This window comes from Benincasa hispida, chromosome 8, assembly GCF_027475165.1.
Source record: "Benincasa hispida cultivar pf3 chromosome 8, pf3_genome.v1.1, whole genome shotgun sequence".
In the NCBI taxonomy this organism is placed as follows: domain Eukaryota; kingdom Viridiplantae; phylum Streptophyta; class Magnoliopsida; order Cucurbitales; family Cucurbitaceae; genus Benincasa; species Benincasa hispida.
This window is the reverse complement of record NC_143485.1, coordinates 45,315,999-45,339,818: the sequence shown is the minus strand read 5'-3', so window position 1 is coordinate 45,339,818 and position 23,820 is coordinate 45,315,999. Positions and strand designations below refer to the sequence as shown.

Genomic DNA, 23,820 nt, shown 5'->3' with positions numbered 1-23,820 from the left:
AAGGGAAGAAACAGGTGTCATATGAGCTAAGGACAAAATGGCTGAGCTCGATTACGACCTAGAGATTGAGAGAACTTTCTGAAGAAGAAGGAGAAACATCCGCCAACGACAACCAGAGAAAGATCCAAACACGGCGGAGCAATAGAAAATAAAGCACCAAATGTAAATAATATCATGGCGAATCCCATCCTCTTGGTGAACGATCGCAATAGGCCCATCCGGGACTATACGTTGCCCAACCTTTATGATTTCTCACCAAGAATCATGAGTCCAACTCTTGACAGATCGAGATTCGAAATGAAACCGGTGATGCTACATATGATTCAAACTGCCGGATAGTTTGGCAGCACCTCTAGAGTTTCATTGAGATCTGCAATACGTTTGTGTTCCCAAACATCTCCGTTGAGGAGGTTCGATTAAGATTATTCCCATTTTCGTTGTGTGACCAGGCACGGAAATGGGCCTATTCTCTCGAACCAGGGGAGATTACATCATGGGAACAGGTAGTGGAGAAGTTCATGAAGAAGTAACGTCGAGGGGAGGAAGTTGATCACTAATTTTGAATAGGATATTGACGAATCAATCAGTGATGCCTGGGCGAGGTTTAAGAGGCTGGTAAGAGATTGCCCGCATAACGACTTACCAGATTATTTACAGATAGAAATTTTCTACCACAGTTTGAACCCCGCATCGCAGATGGCTGCCAATGTGGGAACAGCTGGAGGTCTTCTTGATAAGACGTACGATGAGGCCAAGAATATACTTGATCGCATTTCTAAAAATCATGAAGACTGGAGAGAAAGCGATCAACGATTGAGGATCAAAGACAATGATGTAAATAACAGAGCAATCGCATCCCTTCAAACCCAAATGAATGTGATGATGAATCTAATACAAGGCATTACAATCAGTAGCACGAGAATGCATTGATGCGTTATTTTATGCGATTAAATGATGGAATGGAATGCGATGGTGGAATATGCGCTGAGCATGGAGGTTTTCTCAGTAAGACCCAAGTATAAATTCTACTGAGTTTCCTGGTAAGCCCAAGGTCGAACACAGGGACTATGGAAAACAGTATGCGATGGTAATTTTACATCACTTTGCGGTAACAAACAAATCAAGGTGTTGGTTGGTTTATTGCTTAAGGTATAAAAAGTATGCAGCGGATTTGAGAAAAGAGTAATTATGTGACAGATACACTGAGTATGTGGAGGAAAGGATTGAGAAAGTCTTTAGCTAGCATCTTCCGAGAATGCGTTCAAGCTATGCGATCATGCTACACTCATGCGACAGCAAATCATTTTCCAATGCAAATGCGATAGCTCCTAAATTTAGGGCGCATGTGATAATGTCTATAGAGCTTATTCCTAAGTCTCTACTTCTTGCCTGTGCGATGACGAAAGATGCACACAAGGATAAGGCAACCGCATACAATCATATTCTATCTCTAAGGTGCATGCGATGCGTTAATAGCAAACAAAACTTATTCCTAAGCTTCTATCTCTTGATTATGTGGTTCTAATCTAACTCTCCCGAGCCTATTTTCTAATCTGACTTTTCCAGGCCTAGATTCTATCCTTAAACTACCCTTTCGAGTATCTCTAATGGATGAATGACGCATACATAATACAAGATAATCGCATAGAATGAAGATCTCAGGTTATGCTAGCTAAGTGCTTCTTAACCCATTCGACAGATTTAGCTATTCATGCGTAATGTACAAAGAGTGGACAGATATAAAGATGCAATTTCCATTTTCATAAATAGGTTCAGAGTACAAAATGACAATGGAAAATAAGGGTAGAGAGACTGGTAGCAAGATATTACTTCCCAAGGCTTTTACACTGTGTTATCTTTATTCTTCCCAAAAGATGTTCTTGCTTCCACAAGAGTTGGCCCTCTCTCTGATTTTGACGCTCCCGACACTCTTTCAAGTTCACCAAGACGATCTCTCGATGTAATCTCCCTTCACTCGCTTTTGCCTCTAAGGAAAATAAAAACTATGAACAAGGCTAACTTCTATCTATATGGTGAATTCTGTAACTGAGCGAACTACTTCACTGAAGGTGGCCTTCGATATTTATAGAGCTTCAGGGTGAAAAGATTCTTCTCTCTTATGATTGCACTGATGGGATTGCATTAATTCTCTGTCTGATGTGCCGAATATTTGTCACGGAAAAGTTGAGTGAACTTGCTACAGTAGGTCGTTAATGCCTTGTCAACGTAATTCAGAATCAACCGTCATCAGCTTTCTGTCCCATCGTGATTTATTAAGCTTTCACCCAGATGTGCCCACCTTGATGCGTTGGCTCTATGCGGCCACTTCCTTGAGCAGATTTTCATGAGCGCAAACGATTGCATAGCCTTGCGATCGCAATCTCTTAATGCGCTCGGACGTTAATTTCTTTGGATCGCATTTCCGCCTTGCATCAACGCATTTTCCTGCATAAAATCCATAAGTTAGCTATTTTAATGCGATGAACGCATGCAATTGCAATGTTGTGAACTTAATACTTTTGGATGCAATATTGTATATTTTTACCATCACAATCCTGCATTGTTTTATAACTTTGTGCTGTAATAACGTGCATTTCTGCCCGTTATCACACATAAAGAACAGGTCAATGCAATCACTCAAACGACCACGAGCTGTGTCACCTATGGAGAAGCACATCCGATTGAATAATGCCCAAGAAATCTGCAATCAGTATGCTTCATAAAGAATAACCCTTTCTCTGATACGTACAACCCCAGGTGGAGAAACCATCCCAATTTCGTGTGGAAAAATCAACAACAAAGCTATCAACCTATGGCGCAAAAGGAAGGGCCGCCAGGATTTTTCCTGCAAATGAACGGCCAAAATCAAGCCAGTAGTTCGCAAGCGCCGCAATCTTCATCACTAGAGAGCCTACTTAAGCAATATATTGAGAAAAATGAAACAGTACTCCAAAATCATGCGACGTCTATCCACAATCTTGAAATTCAGATAGGACAGATTGCGGGCGAGCTTAAAAGTAGACCACAAGGAGCGTTGTCAAGCTCAACTGAGCTCCCTTACAACCCTGGGGGTACAGGAAAGGAACAATGCCTAGCAGTCTCCTTGCTAAGCGAAAAAACGACAACGGAAGAAGGGGAGGAGCCCACCAGGACCAACCAGAATGCGGTGAAAACCAAGAACCCATTGACATATGATTGATAACGGGCAGAAATGCACGTTATCATAGTGCTGAGTTATTAAATAATGTTGGATTGCATTGATGAAAAATGATAAATTGTATCCATTAAGCATAAATTCTATAATATTGCGGTCGCATGCGTCAGTGCATTGGAACTATTGATTTTTGTATTTTTTTTGTGCAGAATGTGCGTTAACGTAGTGCAAAGAATGTGATCATAGGAATACATTGGTCGAGCGCAACTTCACTGCAAGACTTTGCGTTGATCGTGCTCACAAACATCCACCTAAAAAGAATCACCACAACATGGTGGGCGCATCTGGACGAAAGAACAATTAAGATCAATGGGACAGAAAGCTGACAGTAGTCAGATCCAAATAAGTTGACAGTCGATAAAGGTCACAAAAGTACATCCAGCTTTATGGGTGACAACTATCCGGCACATCAGTCAGGAATTAAAGATGTCCCATCTGTACAATCAGGAGAGAGATGTGAACCCTGAATCCTAATTTCTCTACTTGAGTATGTTCCTTATTGAGGTTAGTGTGATGAGTAGGTTGATGTGGAAACTAGGGTGAAATGGTAGAGAAAAGAGTGGAAATTAGAAGAAAAGAGGAAATTTGGAAGGTTAACTTTTGGGGAAAATTTTGGAAATTTAAATAAGTATAGAATTTTGTGTGTTAGAGTGGTGTTGAAAAGTTGTTGGTGAAGGCATGCGGCTGGAGAAGGAAAAAGGAGATGATGTGTTGGAAGGCACATGGGTGGGCGAGGCATGCATGGAAAGACAGCCATGCATCGAGCAGCCTCGGCCAACACCTAGGCCATGCGTTGAGTAGCCTCGGCCAGTGCCCAGGCCATGCGTCGAGCAGCCTTGGCCAGCGCCCAGGCCATGTGTCGAGCAGCCCCGGCCGGACGCATGCGTCGAGTGGATACGCCCGTGCATTGAGCGCACTGCCAAGCGCCACGCCCATGCAGTGAGCACCCTGCCGAGCAGCCATGCTGTGCGTCGAGGTGCCTTGCCATGCAGCCAAGCGCGCAGCCAATACCATGCGACCATGCAAGCGAGCGAGCGATGGCCAGCACACGTCGCATGCCCATGCGTCGAAGTAGCATGCCCATGCACCTAAGCACCCGGCCAAGCGTCAAGGCGCCGCATTCAGCCCATGCGGCGAAGCACGCCCATGCGTCGAGCGGCCAGCCCATGCAGAGCGTCTATGCGTTGGTGGCCAACACCATGTGCCCATGCCAAGCAAGCCATGCAATGCTACCTAGTGAGCCATGCGTCGAGGATGGATGGTCACTCTATGCATTAATGATGATTAGCTCCTTGCAATGGCTAAGTTGAATTGGAATGATAGTGAATTGGCTTGCTACGCATTGGTGATGGCTATGCATTGGGTATGGATTATGTGTTGAACATCCAAGAGTTGGATGCATACAAGGATGAAATCATCAGGATAACATCATGAAAACCATGTGTCTTCTTGGGAGGAAAGCCTTAAGCCTTAAGAATTTGAGGTGGTGGCATAAAATTGGAGGCCCATGCATTGGCAATGTGGGAAGAAGACACTTAGCTTGCGATGACCACAGCATTGTGTTGATGGGATGAGAAGGAGACACTTGGCCATGCAGCCAAGTAGGTGGTGTCAACTCCAGAGAAGGTTTGGACGCCTATAAATAGAGCCAAGAGACTTCATTTTTTAGATCACAACTCAGAAATACCGTAAAAGAGTGGGAGAGTGGAGCAAACCTTGCGTTCGAGCCAAATCCATGCGTTAGACATAGAGGACGCATTGGACAGTGAGGTCTGAGGAGGATGCATCAACTTGGGACGAAGAGTTCTCCCAATTTACTCGTGCGTTTCAAGTGATTCCAAAGCCACCTGAAATATATGAAAGTCTAGTTTTCAGGGTAAGGCTTCCGGAAGAAAAGCTCGAAGGGATCGGGCTGTAAACTGAGAAGAAGACAGAAGGGTCAGGCTGTCGGATCAGTCTGGGCATGTCTTGAAGATTCTGTGATTCCAGCCAAACCACGAGGATTTCGGAGCTCATATTTTAGGGTAAGATTCCTGAGACATTTGAGAACATGTTTGTAGAAGGAAATATCTCAAAATAAGGTATATAACTATGAGTAATCTAAGCTGTAAATTGAATCTGGATTCTAGGGGTGAAAAGGGAGCCGGAGGTAGAAAAGGGAGCTACTAGAGTGAAAAGCTCCTAAGCAATCAAGGTGAGTGGCCAAAACGTTATGACTAAAACATTTGCTTAAATTTTTTATTACAACGTGTTATAGAAATTATGTTTTAAAGAAGAATATTCTCATGTCAACTAGTTTTACAAAGTGATTTCCAAGCAAGTTATGAATTATGTTTTAAACGCATGCATGAGTGAGAAGTTTGTTAGAAAACTATTTATATGTGCAGCATGCATTAGTACCTTTAAAGCCATGTTTTATATGTGATATACTTTACATACTTTAAAGAGAAAGTCATTTATAACTAGTTTTACTTAAAACGTGATATAGAAGGACATTTGAGAAGGTATCCGCCCAACTAGATACTGAAGGACATTTAAGAAAGTATCTATTTGTACTGAAGGACGTTTGAGAAGATATCTAAACAGAAGTACCTAAGGTATGATGGTACTTAGTGTGGCCACGTGCACATAGGTAGTTGGAGTCAGAAGTTAAGCAAAAGGGTTCTCTCTTGACTAGTAGTTGGTGTTGGGATTGTTTTTAACCACAGTAGGGTTATCCTCATCGGAGAAATAGTCTTACTGTTTTATGATTAAAATAGCTTTATATATTTTATGCTTGGAAAATTTTTACACTGTAGCACAAGTACTGTAGAAGCTTATATTTCAGTTTGAACTCTTTATTAGGATTTTTCATGACAATCAATTGTCTTTCTTAAGTCACTTACTGGGTGTAAGCTCACCCGATTTTCAAATGTCTCCCCCCCCCCCCCCCCACCCCACATGTAGCGGTCAAATCCTCTGAAGATAGCTCTGCATCTACTCTGCCACTAAAGGATAATGAGATTTGTAACCCATCTGTTAGGTGGTTACTGTTAATATAGTACACATGTTACTGTTAATATAGTACACATGTTACTGTTGTTCATATAGGAACTAGGGTTCGTGGGTTTTGGGACTTGTAAATCTAATGTCGTAATGACTCTACATATGTTATGTTTCTAAATTAATAAATTGTAGGCCTAAAGGCATTCTGCTGTACTTAAGTTATATATTGGTATCAGAATTATTCTACAGCAGTTAGTAGGCAGTAAGTGTCAACCACAGGGTTGATAATTGCTATAGTCATGCCCTTTCCTAGGCTAAAAGGGTGGTCTAAGGCGGGGTATGACGAGAGAAGCTACCTTTCACCTTTGATGCCCTATAAATTCCAAGTGCATTCTTCAGAGAAGGGGTTAAGCAGTCGATTACTCCATCACTTTATAAGTTCACATCTCTGTGCATAGTTTTCTTTTCCATTTCATGGCGGAGCTAGAGAAGAGTGGTGACGCCAGAGATCGTCCAAGGCGGCTCGAGAGAGAACCTTGGGGCATAAGAACAGAGAACGGGTTGACTCTCGTGAAAGCGAGAATATCTTTAGTGCACGAGTAGAACAGTGTAACACCCGATGGCAAGAAATTGCTCCAGGCTCTTTACTATACTTGTATTGTTATTTTGTACTCATCTTTTATCTAATCAATGGAAGTTTTATTTCTAGATCTGCTCACTCTCTTAATACGCATGAGTAGCTAAACTAGTTGAATGGATTGAGAAGAATTAAGCTAACATGATCTAAGAAGGTCATTGCTTGCGATTGTCTTGTTTTATGTTGTGTGAAACATCCCTTTAGAGTTGCTCGAGAGAGAATCTAAAGAAAGAACCTAATGTCTCGAGAGAGCTATGCTAGAATCTAACTTGAAAGAGAAAGATTAGGCCTGCATAAATAAGAAATAGGGACTTAGAGATAAGCTCTATTTGTCAACTTACATCGCATGCATCTTAGGAATAGGAATGGTATTATGCGGTTGCATATTTGTGTGAATGTCATGTTCTCTTTGCATAAATAGAAATAGAGGTTTATATGTAAACCCTGTAGACTTATCGCATATTTATCACAAGCATTCTAGCCTTAGAAGTCATGGCATTCACGCCAAGAGGTGGTTTACTATTGTATGCATGTTGCATGATCGTAAGGCATGAACGCAACCTAGGGAGTGTTAGTCGAAACCCTTCCCAACCCGTTCACTGCATATCTATCGTATTTCCCGTTACCAACTCTTTTCGAACTCTGCCGCATTTATTATTATTTTCATTAATGCAACAACAAACCAACCACCTTATTTAGTTTACCGATTACCACAATTTTTCATAAGAAAATTATCAACGCAACTATTTTCACAAGTCCCTGTGATCGACCCTGGACTTACCAGGAAACTCAAAGGAATTTACACTTGGATTCGGCTGGGGAAACTTGAGTGCACAACGCTATCCATCAACACATATCATCCACATTTTTCACACTTAATAAAATAACGCATCAAGTTTTTGGCACCGTTGCCGGGGACTTCGGCAAAATAGTTGTTAACGGTAATTTGTGTGAATTCTTTGCAGAATTCTCAATCTCTGGTGAACTACGACTCAGAGATTGAGAGAACATTTCGAAGGAGACTAAGGAACTGCCAACAGCAACCACAATCTGATAAAGAAGAGATGGCGGAGCAGCCTAGGAATGAAGCACCAAACAACAACAATGTCATTGCAAATCCAATTCTATTGGCCAACGATCGCAATAAGCCCATTAGGGACTATGCATCACAAAACCTCTATGATTTTTCTCTAGGAATCATGAGGCCTGCCTTAGACGGAAGTAGATTTGAAATGAAACCAGTGATGCTGCAGATGATCCAGGCTGCAGGTCAATTTGGAGGAAGGCGTGGCGAGGATCTGCATGTCCACCTCCGAAGTTTTAATGAAATCTGTAATACTTTTGTGTTCCTGAACATCTTTGCTGAGGAGGTTCGACTAACACTGTTTCCATTTTCTCTCTGTGATTAGGCTAGGAAATGGGCCTACTCGCTCGAACCAGGAGAGATCACTTCTTGGGAACAGGTGGTAGAGAAGTTTATAAAGAAGTATTTCCCACCTATAGAGAATGCCAAACGGAGAAAGCTTATTACTAATGTTGAACAAGATATGGATGAATCGCTCAGCAATGCCTGGGCGAGGTTTAAAAGGTTGGTCCGAGATTGTCCGCATAATGGGCTACCAAACTGCCTTCAAATGGAAATTTTCTACCACGGTTTGAATCTTGCTTCGCAAACCGCTACCGCGGCAGCAGCTGGTGGTCTGCATGACAAGACTTATGATTAGGCGAAGAATATCCTGGATCGCATCTCCAAGAATCATGAAGACTAGAGGGAGAGCGACCAGAGATTAAGACTTAAAGACTCTGATGCAAATAACAGTGCTATTGTTTCATTGCAAAACCAAATGACCGCAATGATGAATTTGATTCAAGGAATGACGATCAGCAGCCCAACACTGCAAGGTGAGCAAATCAACGCAATAAGTCAAAACACCACAAGGTGTGCGACTTGCAGTGATGAGCATGCAATGGAAGATTGTCCACAAAACCCACAGTCTATATATTTTGTATAGAACAACCCCTTTTCCAATACCTACAACCCCGGGTGGAAAAACCACCCAAACTTTGCTTGGAAGAATCAACAAGAAATTTTCCAATCTGTGGCACAAAAAGAAGGGCCACCAGGGTTCTTTCAATGCAGCAACGGTCAACAGAGCAACCAAGCAAGTAGCTCACAAAAACCACCGCAATCTTCTTCCCTAGAAGGCCTATTGAAACAATATATAGAGAAAAATGAGATGGTGCTTCAAAGTCAGGCTACATCCATCCGCAACCTTGAATTGCAAATGGGCCAGATTGCAAATGAGCTCAAAAGTAAACTCAAGGGGCGCTGCCAACTTCAACCGAGCTTCAATGCAACCCAGGGGGTTCAGGTAAGGAGCAATGTCAGGTTGTGACATTGCGCAGTAGGAAGACTGTGGAGGGAGAAAAGAATGAGCAGAACAGATCAACCTCCATCGCAGCTGAACCTACGATTACGGCAACGCAAGAAGAAGAAAAAGAAAATGAAGCAGTAAAACCTGAGGTTGTGTCAACCTCAAAGTCAAATGAAACGGGAACCGTGAAAGTCCAGTTACCACCTTTCCCTCAGAGGTTAAAGAAGAAGAAAAACGAAGAGGTACAGTACCAACGCTTCCTATCTATGTTAAAGCAATTACATGTTAACATTCCTTTCAGTGAAGTGATTGAGGAAATGCTTGTCTATGCCAAGTTTCTAAAGGACATGGTAACCAAGAAAAAAGGCGCTGGAAAATTTGCCACGGTGGCACTAATGAAAAGTTCCAAATCGATTATCCCACCAAAGATGAGTAATCCTGGGAGCTTCACTATTCCTTGCTCCATAGGAGGACTCTATATTGGGCAAGCCCTGTGTGACTTTGGGGCCAGCATAAATTTGACGTCGCTGTCAATCTTTCGACAACTAAATGTGGGGCAATTTGTGCCCACATTCGTGACTCTCCAACTAGCCGACAGATCTCTGGTTCATCCAGAGGGTAAGGTGAAGGACGTGCTGATCACAATTGATAAATTTATTTTGCCAGCTGACTTCATCTTCTTGGATTATGAGGCCGATAAAGATGTGCCCATCATTTTGGGGCCACCTTTCCTATCAATGGGTCGTGCTCAAATTGATGTGCACAAGGGCGAGATCACTTTGAGCATTAACGAACAAAAGCTGAAATTTAATATAATTCGTGCCATGAAATTTCCTGATGAGGTAGAAAAGTTTGATGAGGAGGACCTGCCAGATTCGGAAGATGAATTGAATTTGATTGAGGAAGAAAAGTCTGATGAAGAGTATGAAGAAAAGGATGTCGACGCATCCGTAGCTGCCTATAATGCGATCGTAGCAAAAACAAACAAGGAAAAAGGACCGATCGCAATGCAAGAAGAAGAGTTGAAGGAAGAAAGAAAAATAATGCAACCTTCTCTCGTGGAGCCACCAACCCTTGAACTATAAACCCTACCAACACATTTGAAGCACGCATTTCTGGGGCAGAATGAAGAGCTGCCAGTAATAATTTCCTCTGCGCTCAATGCAGATCAAAAGAATGCATTGATAAGTATTCTCAAAAAGCATGTGCAAGCAATCGGCTGGACGCTCGCTGATATCAAAGGAATTAACCCCATGTACTACATGCACCACATTCTTCTTGAGGATGACCACAAAGCAACCATTGAAAATCAATGCAGACTTAACCCTGCGATGAAAGAGGTCGTCAAAAAGGAGATTATCAAGTGGATAGATGCAGGCATTATCTATCTCATTGCAGATAGTACGTGGGTCAGCCCCGTGCAATGTGTGCCGAAGAAGAGCGGAATGATGGTAGTCCTCAATGAGAACAATGAATTAATACCGCAGAGGACCATCAATGGACGGTGCATCTATATGGACTACCACAAATTGAATGCAGCCACAAAGAAAGATCACTTCCCTCTGCCATTCATCGATCAAATGCTGGATAGATTGGCAGGGAATGATTTTTACTGTTTCTTGGATGGATACGCCGGGTACAACCAGATCATGATAGCTCCTGAAGACCAAGACAAGACCACATTCACCTGCCCATAGGGACATTCGCTTTCCGTCGCATGCCGTTCAGCCTCTGCAATGCGCCGAGCACGTTCTAGAGGTGCATGATGGTAATCTTTTTAGATTATCTTGAGGACTCAATAGAAATATTTATGGATGACTTCTCTATTTATGGGACCACTTATGAAGTCTGCCTAGCCAATTTGGAGAAAATTCTGAAAAGATGTGAAGAGACAAACCTAGTGCTTAACTGGGAAAAATGTCACTTGATGGTGACAGAGGGTATAGTGTTGGGGCACAAGGTCTCTCGAGAAGGGTTGGAGGTAGACAAAGCAAAGATTGATGCAATTGAAAAGCTTCCACCTCCAACCAATGTGAAGGCAGTACGAAGCTTCTTAAGGCATGCTAGATTCTATAGACGATTCGTTAAAGACTTTTCTAAGATAGCAAGACCATTGAGTGCGTTACTAGAGGTAGACAGAAAGTTTGAATTTGACAACAATTGCCTCAATGCATTTCGAATTTTAAAGGATGTCCTGATTACCGCACCCATTTTAATTGCGTTGGATTGGACAATGCCGTTCAAAATCATGTGCGACGCAAGCAGGTATGCGATGGGAGCCGCAATAGCGCAAAAGAAGAAAACAATTTTGCACCCCATCCCATATGTGAGTAAAGCTCTAAACCCTGCTCAACTTAATTATACCACCACCGAAAAAGAGCTTCTGGCTGTGATTTTTGCGTTGGAAAAATTCCAAGCATACTTGTTGGGAACCAAGGTACTCATTCATACTGATCACTCGACAATCAAATATTTGATGATAAATAAGGACGCAAAGACGAGATTGATCAGATGGGTTTTTCTCCTTCAAGAATTTGATATCGAGATAATTGATCGAAAGGGGACAAAATCAAGTTGCGGATCACTTGTCCAGACTGGACAATCCGAGGTTGACGGCAATGAATCTGAAGTGAGTGTCATGTTCCCGGACGAGCAGCTATTTCGTATAGAAGAACTGCCCTAGTATGCGGACATCATTAATTATTTGGTCTATGAACAATTTCTTGAAGATTACACCTATCATCAACGGAAAAAGCTCAAAAATGAATGTAGACACTATTATTGGGATGAGCTGAATCTGTATAAAAGAGGTCCAGACCAAATCATTCGATTATGCGTACCAGATGCTACTCAACAATGCATATTGTCACAGTGCCACGATTCGCCATATGGAGGGCACTTTGGAGGACAACGAACTGCAGCCAAAGTTTTGCAAAGTGGATTCTTTTGGCCTTCATTATTCAAAGATGCTGTCGACTACGCAATGAAATGTGATCGGTGTCAACGCACTGACAACATTTCATGGAAGAATGAAATGCCGATGAATACTATCCTAGAGCTGGAATTATTCGACGTATGGGACCATTCTCTCCTTTAAACGGTAAGCACTATATTTTATTAGCCGTTGACTATGTCTCCAAGTGGGTAGAGGCAGTTGCATGCGTCGCAAGTGATGCGGCAGTAGTCTCCCAGTTCCTGAAGCAAAACATTTTCACGCATTTTGGCACTCCTCGTGCTATCATAAGTGATGAAGGATCACACTTTTTCAACCACAATATAAAGGAACTGTTGTGCAAGTACAATATCCTCCACAAAGTGGCCACCGCATACCATCCACAAACAAATGGCCAAGCTAAAATATCCAATCGAGAAATTAAATTGATACTTGAGAAGGTAGTCAAACCTTCACGAAAGGATTGGGCAATGAAGCTTGATGATGCATTATGGGTGTACCATACCGCATTTAAAACACCTATAGGAATGTCCTTCTATGCGTTGGTATTCGGCAAAGCGTGTCACTTGCCCTTGGAGCTAGAATATAAAGCATTGTAGGTGGTCAAGAAACTTAATTTCAATCTAAAGAAAGCAGGAGAAGCGCGGAAAATGCAATTGGTCGAGCTAGAAGAATGGAGGAACAACACATCTGAAAATGCGACAATTTATAAAGAGTCACCAAGCGCTAGCATGATCAACGCATATGCGGCAAGAACCTCCAAGTCGGGCAAAAAGTCTTGCTTTTCAATTCACGTCTGCGACTCTTCCCGGGAAAGCTAAAGTCTCGTTGGTCCAAATCATTCATAATTCGACAAGTACTTCCGCATGACGCTGTGGAATTATCAAATGATGACGGTACCAACATATTCAAAGTCAATGGACAGCGAGTAAAGGTATACCATGGAGAAGACTGGCATCGCCAAGTCGAATACATGGAACTAAGAAACTTTGAATAAAGAAGGAAGTAGGTGGTCCATGCATTGTCAAATGATCGCAAATTCTCAGGGACGAAAGTTTTGGAAAACTTCAAGTCATCAACTCTTTTTTCCACTACTCAGAATCTTCACTATCTTTTCAGTTTTCAGTTTTCTAAAAAAAAAATTGCGTTAACGATTTTTCTTTTGGTTAAAATAATTTGACCCTCTATTTGTTTTCCCTACAACGATTGAGGCGCTGGATTGCAGAAACATAAAGGCAACACTGATCTTATTTCATCACCTTATCCCAACGAAGAATGATCACCGCAAGTTGGATGCATCAATACAATGCGGGCAACAGTGCTAAATTTGGGGGTGTACCTTTCCTTATCTTTTTTTCAAATTTTGCGCTATCACATTGCATTTCGCTTTTCGAAGTTTTATCACCACAGCCTTCTTGATTACCGCAATCATTTAACAAGTAAATAAATTTAGTAGTTTACCGCATTTTGTTTCTTTGCCAAATAAGATATCAATGATGAAAAATATGTTTCTATTTCTTTCGTATATATCAAAGTCAACTTAATCTTAAGATAGTCACCTCATAAAATATTTCAAGAAGTTAGGGGTTTGCTAGCTTTCTTTCAAACTCTCTTTACAACGCATTCTAGAACATCGCATAACTTATTTTAATCTTTTGGCAATGGGGACATTGCCGCATTTTAAATTTAGGGGTGTGGTATTTATTTTTGACCTTGCTATTTTCGGTTCTATAAAAAAAATAAAAATAAAAATAAAAACATTTTTGAGAATAATAACTCCACTGTCAATGCAAAAGGGAAACTCATGTTGATAAGAGTTAAGTTGTGAAAGGCACTTACCCGTAGTTGGATGTCCGCATGACACACGTGGGAGCAAGCCAAAACGAAAGTAAGTTACCAAGATCAACGCATAAATCAATGACCGCAACTTCAATGCCAAATCGATATGAGTTTAGTCTGAGAAAGAGTGCATTGCTCGTAGTTGGATGTTCGCATGACACCCGTAGGGGTAAGCCAAAACGAAGGCAAGGCACTTGGATCAGCACAAGGTCAGAAAAAAAAATAGCAATAAAGAAAATTTTTGTGCAAGGATAAATCTTTTGTCACCCCAGTAAAAGAATTCGATTGATTAAAAGTTTTCTATCAATTTTATTTGCAAAATTTTGGTATGAAGTACTGTTGCGTTGCCGGTTATATAAGGTATGAAACGTCTTCCCAAAATGAAACTGAATTTGTGTATTAGAAATTTAGAACTTAGGGTTGGAATAATTTTTTTTATGGGGGAAAGAAATTAATATTTAAGAAAATGTTGAACTTTCTTCGTCATTTTTTCTTTCAAAATTAAATTTAAAGTTTAGTTAAAATGGGAAAATCTAAAAATAAGGAAGGTATATACTATCTAGGGAGTAAGAGTAATAGGAAAAAAAAAAGATTACGATATTATGGAATTGTAAAAAAAGGAAAGAGATCTAAAAGATCTTTTTCCTCTCAACCAACGATTGAACAAAAGAAAAAAAAAATAATAAATTACATGAACTTAGATTAATCAATATTGATATTTCTATGCAAGGATTCGGACTAATGAATTCGAGCTCCCGGCGGCTCATTCATCTGACCGTAGACTAGAGCCACTTTTGATTCTGCAATATTTTCTTCATTAATTACTCCGGATTCTTTCAATTACTAATTTGAAATAATTTATCTCATTCAAATTTCACACTTAACTTTTGCTATATACGTCCCACTACTACTTCAAGGAAAGAGGATATTAATACAAACAAGATCCCATCTATCTCTCTTAGTGAGGGAATTAAGAATTTTGGAAAGTTTAAGTTTTGTTTTTATTTCTTTTTTTTTTTAAGAAGATTTGATAAATACAAAAAAAGGATGGAGTTTAGTTCGAACCTACCTCCTTTTCCTTTTTTTCATTTCGCTGCTATTCTTTGCTTGAGTTTTTGAAAAAAAATTATGCGATGTTCTGGAATTTAGTAAAGTCCTTTTGAAAGTTAAACTTGCAGTCCCTAGGTCTTAGAAATATTTTAAGAATAGACTTGAATAAGACTTAAGAAAATTCTAGTATATAGGATTTGAATGAAGTATCCTTGAGAAATCTAGGAAAAGAACTTTGCGGTGGACTTGCTAAAGGAATATTTAGCTTATGCTTGAGGACAAGCATTGTTTAAATTTGGGGGGTGTGATAATGGACAGAATGCACGTTATCATAGTGCTAAGTTATTAAACAATGTTGGATTGTGTTGTTGAAAAATGATAAATTGCGTCCATTAAGCATAAATTCTATAATATTTCGGTCGCATGCGTCAGCGCATTGGAACTATTGATTTTTGTATTTTTTTTGTGCAAAATATGCGTTAACGTAGTGCAAAGAATGCAATCATAGGAATACATCGGTCCAGCGCAAATTCACCGCAAGACTTTTCGTTGATTATGTTCACAAACATCCACCCAAAAAGAATCACCGCAACATGGTGGGCACATTCGGACGAAAGGACAATTAAGATCGATGGGACAGAAAGCTGACAGCAGTCGGATCCAAATTAAGTTGACAGCTGATAATGGTCTCAAAATTACATCCAGCTTTATTGGTGAAAACTATCCGGTGCATCAGTCAGGAATTAAAGCTGTCCTATCTGTACAACCAGGAGAGAGAAGCCACCTTTCACCTTTGATGCCCTATAAATACCAAGTGCATTCTTCAGAGAAGGGGTTAAGCAGTCGATTACTCTATCACTTTATAAGTTTACACCTCTGTGCATAGTTTTCTTTTCCATTTCACGGCAGAGCTAGAGAAGAGTGGTGACACCGGAGATCGTCCAAGGAAGCTCGAGAGAGAACCTTGGGGCATAAGAACAGAGAGCGGGTTGACTCTCGCGAAAGCAAAAATATCTTTAGAGCACGAGTAGAACAGTGTAACACCTGGTGGCAAGAAATTACTCCAGGCTCTTTACTATACTTGCATTGTTATTTTGTACTTCAGCTTTTATTTATTCAATGAAAGTTCTATTTCTACATCTGCTCACTCTCTTAATACGCATGAGTAGCTAAACTAGTTGAATGGGTTGAGAAAAACTAAGCTAACATGATCTATGAAGTTCATTGCTTGCGATTGTCTTGTTTTATGTTGTGCGAAACATCCCTTTAGAGTTGCTCGAGAGAGAATCTAAAGAAAGAACGTAATGTCTTGAGAGAGCTAGGTTAGAATCTGACTTGAAAGAGCAAGATTAGGCCTACATAGACAAGAAATAATGACTTAGAGATAAGCTCTGTTTGTCAACTTGCATCGCATGCATCCTAGGAATAGGAATGATATTATGCGGTCGCATATTTATGTGAATGTCATGTTGTCATTGCATAAATAGAAATAGAGGTTTATGTGTAAACCCTGTAGACTTATCGCATATTTAACGCATGCGTTCTAGCCTTAGAAGTCGTGGCATTCACGCCGAGAGGTGGTTTACTATTGTATGCATGTTGCATGATCGCAAGGCATGAACGCAACCTAGGGAGTGTTAGCCGAAACCCTTCTTAGCCCGTTCACCGCATATCCATCGTATTTCCTGTTACCAACTCTTTTCGAACTCTGCCGCATTTATTATTATTTTCATTAACGCAACAACAAACCAACCACCTTATTTATTTTACTGGTTACCACAAAGTTTTCATAAGAAAATTATCAACGCAACTATTTTCACAAGTCCCTGTGATCGACCCTGGACTTACCAGGAAACTCAGAGGAATTTACACTTGGATTCCACTAGGGAAACTTGAGTACACAATGCTATCCATCAACACATATCATCCACATTTTTCACACTTAATAAAATAACACATCAATGATTCAGAAGAGCCCAATAAGATGAACCCAGAAGTTGCATCCACCTTCAAGCCTCCAGAACACGAAACAGAAGAAGTACAGCTACCACAATTCCCGCAAGGATTGAAAAAGAAATAGAATGATGAAGAAAAGATTGCTTTAGTGCCAGTAACCAAGGGTTAAATACTATGATCTCGCCAAAAATGTGCCACCCAGGAAACTTCACGATACCCTGCTCAATTGGAGGGGTCTACATTGGTCAAGCACTATGCGATCTTGGGGCGTGTATAAACTTAATGCCGTTGTCAATTTTCAAACGGTTGAATATGGGAAAACTAACGCCCACGACGAAGACTCTCTAGCTCACGGACAGATCCTGAGTACACCCCGAGGGAGAGCTGAAGGATGTCGCGATATCAATTGACAAATTCATTTTACCGATAGACTTCATCATTCTTGACCATAAAGTAGACGAAGATGCGCCCATCATATTGGGACGACCATTCCTATCGACCGGTCGCGCTAAAATCGATGTGCACAAGGGAGAAATCGTGATGAACGTTTGTGGGAAAAAGCTCCGGATTGAGGCAATCAAGATCCCAGAAGATCGAGAAAAGAAGAGAAAGCTGCCTTGGACGTAAAAAGCCCAGATTGACAGGAATAAATGATCCCTATGTTGTTATCTGATTCAAAGTCACCAGGGACGTAATCATTTTGAAGTATCCTTGAAATCCTCAGTTCATGAACTCCATTCTACCTTTTTATATATCCGTTATCGTTTCCATATCCTTTTTACTCTTTCTACAAGAAAAAAAAAGGATGCAATCGTGGTGAACGATTATGGCAACTCTGTTGTTTATATTTTTTACCCTCTCAATGTTTTCCAACGATCGTGGTGAACGATTGCGGTGGAGCTACATGATAACTGAAAAATGTGACTAAGTCGTCAGACATCGTAATCGAAGAAATGGCTCGCCGCAAAGAAGGATGCGATCACAAATGATGCAGGCGACAAAGAAAATTTGGGGGTATCTTTCCTTGACTTTGTTTATTCCAAATTTGCTCTATTGCATCTCATTTCAACTTTGATAATTTTATCATGCATCCTCTTTAGGCAGCGCAATCATTACACATTGATTAATTTAGTAAGTCACCGCATTATTTTTCTTTGCCAATTATGATTTCAATGATGAAACGCATGCCTCTATTTTTCATATGCACTAGAGTCAACTTAATTTTAGGACAGTCAGTTCATGAAATATTTCTAGAAGTTAGTGGTCCACCAGCTTTCTTTCAAGCTGACTTTTATGACACTTCCTAAGAGCATCGCATGAATTCTTTCAATCTATCAACAATGAGGACATTGCTGCGTTTAAATTTGGGGATGCGGTATTTATTTTCAACCTTAATATTTTTAGGCATTACAAAAAAAAAATCATAACGTTGCGATCGGATCCTACTCGTAGTTGGATGTCCGCATGACACCCGTGGGGGCAAGCCAAAACGAAGGTAGGAATCGTGATCAACGCATAAATATAATGATCGCAACTCTGCTGCCAAATGGGCATAAGTTTAGACTGAGAAAGTGCGCCTTGCTCGTAGTTGGATGCTTGCATGATACCTGTGGGGGCAAGCCAAAACGAAGGATAGGCACTTGGATTAGCGCAAGATCATAGAAAATATATATAAACTACGCAAGGATAAAAAACATTTGAAAACACCCTAGTTGAAAAAGTTTTTTTATATGAAATAAATCATGCGATGCCCTGGAAACAAGTAAAGTCTTTTTGAAGGTTAAACTTGTGGTCCCTAAATTTTAGAAATATTTTAAGAAAATACCTGAATGGGAATTAAGGAGATTTTGGTACATAGGATTTGAATAAGCCACCTCAAGAAATCTAGGAAAGGAGAAGGTGGTTGACTTTCTAGAGAAAATCTTTAGTTTATGCTTGAGAACAAGCATTGTTTTAAATTTAGGGGTGTGATAACGGGCAAAAATGCACGATATTATAGCGCAAAGATATAAAACAATGAAGGATTGCGATGGTAAAAATATATAAAATTGCGTCCAAAAGCATTGAGTTTACAACATTGTGATCGCATGCGTCCATCGTATTAAAGTAGCTAACTTATGTATTTTGTGCAAAAAAAGCGTTGGTGCAAGGCGGAATTGTGATCCAAGGAATTTAGCGTCCGAATGCATAAGAGATTGCGACCGCAAGGCTATGCGATCATATGCATTCACGAAAATCTACTCAAGAAGGTGATCGCATAAAGCCGGCACATCAAGGTGAAAGCTTAATAAATCACGATGGGACAGAAAGTTGATGACGGTCGAATCCGAATTTAGTTGACAAGCTGTTAACGACACACTATAGCAAGTACACTCAACTTTTCGATGACAATTATTTGGCGCATCAGACAGAGAATTAATGACATCCCATCAGTGTAATCATTTGAGAGAAAAATCTTTTCACCTTGAAGCTCTATAAATACCGAAGGCCACCGTTGTTAAAAGAGTTTAGTTCGGTTCGATTTTTATTCCAGCTGAGCAATATAGAAGATAGTTAACCTTTGTTCATAATTTCCTTATACTTAGAAGGTGAAGGCGAGAGAAGAGAGAAGACGTCGGAAGATTATCCTGGTCAGCTCGAGAGAGTGCCAGGGAGTGTGGGAAACAGAGAGAGGGCCGACTCTTGCGAAAGCAAGAATATTCTTTGGGCAGAGTAGAGAAAAACAGTGTAAAAGCCTTGGAAAGCAAGAAATGGCTACCAGACTCCTTATCTTTATTTCACATTGCCATTCTGTATTTCGATTTCATTTATAGAATGGAACCTGTATTTCTGTTCACTCTCTTTACATTACGCATGAGTAACTAATCTTTCGAATGGGTTGAGAAGTACTTAGCTAGCATGACCTAAGATCTTCATTGCATGTGATCATCTTGTCTTATGTTGCATCCATCACCCCTTTAGAGCTACTTGAGAGAGAGTCTAAAGAAAAAACCTAAGACTTGAGAGAGCTAGGTTAGAATCTAGACTTGAAAAAGCAAGATTAGATATGCATAAGCAAGAGATGGAGACTTAGAGATAAGCTCTGTTTGCCAACATGCATCGCATGCACCCTAGAAATAGGTTATGGTAGTTTGGGGTTACCTTGTGCATGTGTGTGTCATTCATCATCGCATAGACAAGAATAGAGGCTTAGACATAAGTCCTATAAACATCATCGCATACATCGCATGCGTTTTAAGACTAGAGCTATAGCATTTGCATTGAGAGATGACTTGCTGTTGTATGTGTGTAGCATGATCGCATAACATGAACGCAATCTTAGGAAGTGTTAGCTAAATCCCTTCTCAACTTGTTCCCTCGCATAGTCATTGTGCTTTCGTGTTATTAACTCTTTTCTCAATTTCGCCGCATAGACTTCATACCTTAAACAATATACCAACCAACGCATTGTTTTATTTGTCAACGCAGAGCGAACTCAAGAACAGACCATAAAGAGCCCTGTTGAGTTCAACAGAACTCCCATGCAACCCAGGGGTTACTGGTAAAGAGCAATGTCAAGTGGTGACATTGCGGAGTGGAAAGACTATGGTAGGGGAGAAGAAGAAGCCTAGCCGGACTACTCCAATTGCGCTAAAACCAGAGATTGCAGTGACTTGAGAAGAAGAAGGAGAAAAAGAAGCGATAGAGCCAAAGATTGCATTCACCTCAGAGCCAAAAGAACAGGGGAACGTGAGAGTACAGTTGCCACCTTTCCCACAGAGACTCAGAAAGAAGAAGAATGATGAGGTACAGTACCAATGCTTCATGAATATGTTAAAACAATTACATATTAATATTCCGTTCACTGAAGCAATTGAGGAGATGCCCGCATATGCAAAGTTTCTAAAGGATATGGTGATAAAGAAGAGAGGCACTGGTAAGTTCACCACGGTGGCTTTGACGCAAAGCTCAAAATCTATAATCCCACTGAAGATGCGCGATCCTAGGAGTTTTACTATACCTTGTTTCATTGGAGGATTGTACATCGGGCAACGTTGTGCGATCTTAGAGCCAGCATCAATTTGATGCCTCTGTCAATTTTTAAGCAACTGAATGTGGGGCAACTTGCACCCATGATAGTGACTCTCCAATTAGCAGATAGATCTCTAGTGCATCCAGAGGGGAAGGTGAAGGACGTGCTAGTTACAATCGATAAATTTATATTACCAGCTGACTTCATCATCTTGGACTACGAAGCCGACAAGGATGTGCCCATCATCTTGAGGTGACAATTTTTATCAATCGGTCGTGCCCAAACTAATGTGCACAAAGGAGAGATCACATTGAGCGTGAATGGACAGGAGCTTAAGTTTGACATTATCTGTGCCATGAAGTATCCTGACGAAGAAGACCTTAATGAATCGGACGATGAGTAGAGTTTGAATGAAGAAGAGAAGCCTGAAGATGAAAACGAAGATGAGGATGCGATCGCATCCATTGTTGCATGCAATGCGATCACAGAAAAAACAAACAAGGAAGATGAAGTGATTGCATCCCAAGAAGTTAATCTGACAGTGAATGAAGAAAGAAAAACAACAAAACCGTCCTTAGAACAACCACCAATAATAGAGCTGAAGACCCTTCCTAACCTCCTAAAGTATGCGTTTCTGGGGCAGAATGAAAAGCTGTCGGTAATCATTTCCTCTACACTTAATGAAGACCAAGAGAATGCGCTGCTAAGCATTTTGAGAAAATATGTAAAAGCAATTGGTTGGACGCTTGCAAAGATTCGAAGAATTGGCCTCGCATACTGTATGCATAGAATTCGTCTCGAAGAGAACCACAAAGGATCGATCGAACATCAGCGTAGACTCAATCCTGTGATGAAAGAGGTCATAAAGAAGGAGATAATCAAGTGGTTAGATGCTGGCATCATCTATTCGATAGCAGACAGCACGTGGGTCAGCCCTGTGCAGTGCGTGCCGAAGAAATGAGGGATGGCGGTAGTCCCTAATGCAAATAACAAGCTGATACCGCAAAGGACCCTCACCGGATGGCATATTTGCATGGACTACTGCAAACTAAATGTGGCAACAAAGAAAGATCATTTCCCTCTACCCTTTATTGAACAAATGCTGGATCGTCTAGCTGGAAATGAATTCTACTACTTTTTGGATGGGTATGTCGATTATAATCAGATCATGATTGCTCCCGAGAGGGCTCTATCTATTTTATTTAGTTATTTAGTTAAACCAATGATTCGTTATTGAAGATTAAGAAAAGACCACATTCACATGCCCATATGAAACATTTGCTTTTCACCGTATGCCATTCGGCCTCTATAATGCGCCGAGCACTTTCCAAAGGTACATGATGGCCATCTTTTCAGAATATCTCGAAGACTCTGTAGGAATATTCATGGACAACTTCTCTGTATATGGGCACACATATGAAGTCTGTCTTGCCAACTTGGAGAAGATATTGAAAAGATGTGAGGACATGACCTCGTACTTAATTGAGAGAAATGCCATTTTATGGTGAAGGAGGGCATTGTGCTAAGGCATAAGGTTGAAGGTGGACAAGGAAAAAATTAAAGCAATTGAAAAGCTCCCACCTCCAACGAGTGTAAAGGCTGTTAGAAGCTTCTTGGGACATGCCGAATTTTACAGACGTTTTGTTAAGGGCTTTTCAAAGATAGCACGATCACTGAGAGCGTTGATGGGGACCGATAGAAAATTTAACTTTGATGACAATTGCATCAACGCATTCATGATTTTGAAGAACGCATTAACGGCCGCACCCGTATTGATCGCACCAGATTGGACACTTCCCTTTGAATTAATGTGTGATGCAAGCGGGTATGCGATGGGAGCAGTGCTGGCGCAGATGAGAAAAACAATACTACATCCCATCACATATGCGAGTAAGACTTTGAATCCTGCTTAAACTAACTACACCACCACAGAAAAAGAGTTGCTTGTAGTAATATTCGCATTGGAGAAATTCGGAGCATATTTGCTGAGAACAAAAGTACTCATCCAAATATTTAATGACAAAGAAAGACGCGAAGCCGAGATTGATTAGATGGATTCTGCTCCTCCAGGAATTCAATATGGAAATAATTGACCGCAAGGGGATGGAGAATCAAGTTGTGGATCATTTATCCAGACTGGAAATTCCTGAGGTTGATCGCAATCAGTCAGAGGTGAGCGCAGAGTTCCCAGACGAGCAGCTATTTCAGATTGAAGAATTGACATGGTACGCAGACGTGGTAAATTATCTGGTATGCGAGCAATTTCCCGAAGATTATAACGACCACCAAAAGAGGAGGCTCAAACATGAATGTAGATCATATTATTGGGATGAGCCAAATCTGTATAAAACGGGGTCAGACCAGATTCTGCAACTGTATGTATCGATGCTGCTCATCAACGCATATTATCGTAATGTCATGATTCACCATATGGCGGGCACTTTGGAGGCCAGCGCACCACAGCTAAAGTATTACAAAGTGGATACTATTTGCCAACACTATTTAAATATGCAAATGACTACGAGATGAAGTGTGACCAGTGCCAGCGCACGGGTAATATTTCATGGAAACATACGATGCCCATGAACACCATTTTGGAACTGAAGTTGTTCGACGTCTGGGGCATTGATTCCATGGGACCATTCCCACCATCGAATGGTCAAAACTATATTTTGTTAGCCGTCGACTACGTGTCTAAGTGGATAGAAGTAGTGGCATGCGCTGCAAGTGATGTGGCGGTAGTCTCCAAATTCCTGAAGAAAAACATTTTCACTGGTTTTGGCATTCCACGTGCCATAA

General features: G+C 40.8%; 1 non-coding gene across 1 annotated transcript; it reads right to left on the bottom strand.

The window, feature by feature from the left end:
- Positions 1 to 535: 535 nt before the first annotated feature.
- On the bottom strand, positions 536 to 641 carry LOC120084279 (small nucleolar RNA R71). Its single transcript, XR_005483644.1, has one exon. It is a non-coding gene; the product is annotated as a small nucleolar RNA R71 (small nucleolar RNA).
- Positions 642 to 23,820: the final 23,179 nt, after the last annotated feature.